This window comes from Pseudorca crassidens, chromosome 5 (assembly GCF_039906515.1).
Source record: "Pseudorca crassidens isolate mPseCra1 chromosome 5, mPseCra1.hap1, whole genome shotgun sequence".
In the NCBI taxonomy this organism is placed as follows: Eukaryota; Metazoa; Chordata; class Mammalia; order Artiodactyla; family Delphinidae; genus Pseudorca; species Pseudorca crassidens.
Window position 1 is genome coordinate 49788948 of NC_090300.1, and position 5529 is coordinate 49794476.

Below are 5529 nucleotides of genomic sequence, written 5' to 3' on the forward strand. Positions count from 1 at the left end.
GATGAAACATGTTGAGAAGTTAATGTTTTGCAAGAAAACTTTGAGAAACACTGTTTTGGAGTCTGGGAATAGAATCTTAAGATATAAGGGGAACAATAATATGAGTGTTGTCTCTTAAAAAATTTACTTAATGATAAGCATATAGACCTGTCATCTAATATCAAGCCTGTTAGGTCTATTAATCCAAGGTTAAGAAACAGTTAGTTGTGTGGGGACTTTAACTTGGGACCTAGTTATTAATAAGAATTTGATTCTGACAAATAAAAAAATATAATTTTAAGAATGTATTAAACATTCAAAACACAATATCTATGTTATACATTTTCATAGAAAATTAAAATAAGAAATACGCAACAAAAAACATAAACCAGACCCATGAATTCAAACCACAGATAGTGATTATTTCAAAAAATATAAATTAAGTAAACTAATTTTATTTAAAATAAAAAAGCATAAGATTATACTAAAAATAATATTCAAACTATGTAGAATAAAAATCTTACTTAAAATTGAGTATCTTGCATTTACTTGTCATCTCCATTAACACATGTCAAATTTAATCACTTGGCAAAATCACTGACCAGATTTCAATACTTTGAATTCACTCCGACATCAGTGGGAAAACATAAATATATTCAAATTCACTGTAATACTGTAATTGCAGCACTTTGTTATTGGCACTACTTTTTAAAAGCAAGGCATCTTATTTGTGAAATAATACTAGTTCTTAGGCCTTATTTCTACTTGAAAAAATAATCTCAGGCCATTGAATGGCAAGTATATCAGTAAACATGGATTTTTTGGTATCAAGTTTAGTTTATTCTGAGAATTTTATGGTATAAATTTTAAAGAAGAAAAGAAAACTCTGGAAAGAATCCAGAGAACAGACATGAGTTATGATAATACTAAATGGTCTGGAAAATAAGTTATATAAAGAAGGCTAAAAAAGATGGCTGGCTTATAAAAGAGAATCCTGAGGAATGGATTACTGAAAATTCTATTTGAACCAAAAACAGAACATGTAAGAATGTACTTAAATTGTACCGAGAAAAAAAGGTTAAACAGAAGATGAACTGTGATGCTATACACTTGAATCTTTTCTGAGGTTTGTGCTTCTATAGCATTTTGAGGGCAAGAGACTAAACTCCTAAGCATGTTGAATTATATTTAGTGCTACCTGGATAAAAAGAAAATGTTATTTATTTTTATATGCCCTTCTATGATTTTAATAAATGCGTTTTTCTAAATGCATTTTGCAAAAAGTCATTAAATGAAAAATGTATGCAGCAATGGCAGAGTGAACATACAGCAAAAGATTTTACCAGAATGGAGGCGAGAGTTTGTGTGTATAAGGTTAGAGTACCATTTATGAAGGAACTCAGCATTTTAGGCTCTAAAACTTTATGTTTTATATGGGAGAAATACTTATCTTTTTTGACAGACTAAAATTAACCAAAATAAGAAGACTGATGCATAAAACTCTACTACCAATACATTGAATTGACAACAGGAAATGTACCTGTCACACTTATAAGACTTTTCATGGCCTGAACACACATTCTTTTTCAATAATTATGGTATGTGTAGAGCAAAACTATATTTTTTTGTTTCGTGAATATAAAATTAAAATAAAGTGAATTAGTGCACCAGGCATACAGGCCAGTTTATACTGTGGTACAGGTTTCCCCCGCTATCCAAAAGTAGAGCATTCCCTTGAAACCTTTCAAAACTGAAATGGCATAAAACGAAGAAGCAGTCACCTTAGGACACATCTTGCTAACGGGTGCACTAAAGAAATCCAGATAAATCACAGATGCTCGCAGGCGCAGTTCAACGCCATGGCACCTTGATGCTGAGATGCTGAGTGTAGTTCCCGGGGAAGGAGCTGGGTGGCGCCACTCTCGCTGCTCAGGATGCATGCTCTGCTTCTGCAAAGGCTCGCTGCAGAACAAATGAGGAATGCTATTTTCACTTTTTCTGTAAAAGCAAAAATCCTCTTCGGATTTCTTTAGGTTAGTGAAAACAGGTACTAATGTAGGTCTTTTGTAAAAGCAAAGGGGCCTAGAGCAAATTTTAGAAAATCCGGGGATACCTGTCACACATTAAACCCTAAAGCTTCAGTGGCTTAATTTAACTAGGGTTCATTTCTCTCTTGGAGAGGTGGCGCGTTATACATCCAGTCTTAAAAACTCAGTTGAAACTGACGCACATCACTTCTGCTCACAAACAATTGGCCAGAATTAGTCAAATTGCTTAGTTGGAAGAGGGCGGAGAAATGTGGAAATGCATACAAATATTTGGTGAGTTGCGATGACCTTGTCCTGGTTAGATCCCTTGATTATTTAAGGGAGGAGGTTAAGATAGGCTGCTGCAGCCATCCCCATGGTTGTGTGGAATTTGTCCATGATCCAAACAGCTTAAAGAGGAGGACTAATTCTTTTTCTGAAAAGCTCTGGAGTGGACACTGTTTACTTTTTACTCTGAAATTCTACTTTTTCTATGATTCAGTATCTGACCATCTCATTTTTAACTGGCATAGTCCATTTAATAAGTTCATATTTTAAAACAATTTACACTAAAGTGAGCTAGCTCTGTAGCCATTCTGTTTCTTTAAGGTGACTTAACATACCTATGATTTTATTTTGGAACTGGATGGGCGAGTGGGTTTGCAGACATTAAAAAAATCATAAATCCATTAAATATTTTAAACTTTCAATTAATTACTATTTTAAAAGTAATTGAATTACTTTTAAATTATTAAAAGTATATTTAATTAAAAATTTAAAAGTTATTAAAAGTATAGAATTGGGCTTCCCTGGTGGCGCAGTGGTTGAGAATCCGCCTGCCAATGCAGGGGACACGAGTTCGTGCCCCGGTCCGGGAAGATCCCACATGCAGCGGAGCGGCTGGGCCCGTGAGCCATGGCTGCTGAGCCTGCGCGTCCGGAGCCTGTGCTCCACAACGGGAGGGGCCACAACAGTGAGAGGCCCGCGTACCGTACCGCAAAAAAAAAAAAAAAAAAGTACAGAATTTAAGATGAAATATTTATACATGCATTGTCTTTAATAATTGTCATTTTAATCGAAGTGATTAATTCAATGTTAAAAATTAAAAACTGTTAAATCTGAAAGCAAATTAGTTTACCGAAATCATTCATTGTTTTAAAGCTTATAAATCTACTATTTTCTAAATAACGTGATTTCTGTTTTGTTAAAGAAACACAAACTTTCACAAAATACTGTCATATTGAAAAGATATCAACAGATGATTTCATTAATAAAAAAAGAAAATACACACAAACATTTCATGATGCCTAAAAATATTTTGAAAGAATCTAGAAGATATTTGTAGCTCCAGTTTGAAAGCTATTTTTGACAGGGCAGAATAAAACTTTCTTCACATTTATTGGACCATGCATTTTCAGCCAAAGAGCAATTATATTTCTTAATATCACTAAGCACATTATAATACTGAAAAGAAATCTTGGTGAACATTGTAATTTAAATTACAGTGAAAAACTCTGAAAAGTCAGCATTATTAAAAACTGCTGAAAGTTCAAAATCTAAGTAGGTGACTAAACACCTGGCTTAGGAGAATAGAATAATGGGCTAAATAAGGAAGACACTGAGTGCTAAGAATTTAATTCTTGAAAGAATAGACTCTGAAATTATTCCAAACATTTCTAAAGAAGTGAAAATAAATTGCTGTCTTCTAGGAAGGAAGTGTCATATCCAGGTCTACTTATCTAAGAGTGGATAAGCTCCCCTTGGACAAACTGGTTTGTGTCTATTCTGTTTGTCAGTGTTCATGCTCTCTGCTTATTCAACATTTTAAATATTGTACCCAGTATTATCTACTAGTTTATGATTAATTGGAGGAGGTTAATTTGTGCATTTCTTTGTTTTCTCTTACATATATGATTGAACTTTTTCTTGCATATTTGTTCAGCCTTTATCATTGAAAACCTAAGCAATATCACCATTTCTTTTTTTTTAATTGAGGTATTGTTGATGTACAATATTATATGTTTCAGATGTACAACACAGTGATTCAAATTTTTAAAGGTAATATTCCATTTATAGTAATTATAAAATATTGGCTATATTCCCTGTATTGTTCTATATATCCTTCTAGCTTATTTATTTTATATGTAGTAGTTCATATCTCTTAATCCCCTATATTTATTTTATACATAGTTGTTTGTATCTCTTAAACCCATACCTCTGTATTACCCTTTCTTTAACTTAATTTTTTTCTCTATTAAAATTTCAATGGCAGTTTTCTTTAAAAAAAATTTTTTTTACAATTTTTAAAGGTTACTTTCCATTTACAGTTATTACAAAATATTGGCAATATTCCTCATGTTGTACAATACGTTCTTGAGCCTATTTTTTTGTTCTTTTTATGGCTGAGTAGTATTCCACTGTATATTTCTTAAAGATTATATACATTACAATCAAGGCCTCCTTACTTTCAGGTAACTCATAGCCTCATTAAGACCTATAAGAGTCAGCTCAATAAATACTTGCTAAATGTAGGAATAATCCAGCCTCGCAACCCCCATTGCTTTTCTGTTTTACTCCTATTTCCCATGTCTCTGGACAGTTTTATGATGACTTTCCTAGTACTGACTCTGCTTAATATACAACAGTGTGTGTATAAATGAAAGCTTAGAATTCACTTCTTCTTTGTTTCAAACCTGTTTTTTCATTTAAATCATTTCTTAGCATAAAACTTTCACTCAAATATCCATTACAATGCCTTTCCTTTATATTTACTTCGTTTTATCAATTTTTTCCCCCCAGGTATGAATCCAATCTTTATCTAGCATACATTTACATCTAAAATGTCATTCACTCACAACAAAAAATTATTAATCATCTATTAGCTTAAAAGCGGGCCTGTGCAAGTCAGTGGGATACAAAATGAACAGAATACAATCCTTGTACTTTGGAGATCACAGAAACTTTGCCAAAGGAGGCAAATAATAGACTGACTATTACCAAGTGTAAGTACTCCAGGCCTTGTGAGAAAACAAGAGGAACTCGGTCTCTGTTAGCTCTGTCAGGTAATATCAGACAAGGCCTCTCGGATGAGGTAAGATGTAAATTGAATTTTAAAAGAGGAATAAGAAGTTTCCAGATAGAAAAGAGAGTGGAATTAAGAAAATCATACAGAGCAACCTCCATTTAATTAATTGGGTTAATGCCCCACTGTGAATCATTATGACATGGCCCCAAAGCAGGCTTGGGGTAGGAGACTGCTTTCTGGTGGAGCCCATGGTCCTCTCCTCCTGTTAGTTGGGTTGTATGCTTATCACATGCTGAATTTATTCTTAAAATTGTTAAATTTTTATTATCATTTTATTATTAATATAATATTACAGAAACAGATAAAGCAGAACAAAATAAAAGTCACTTATATAAAACCTTATTTGAATGTTTAGAAAGGATTAAGGTGAGTCTCTGAATACTTTGCTGTCAATTTAGGTATAGATGGGCATTGCCAAAAGATATGGTAGACATTTAA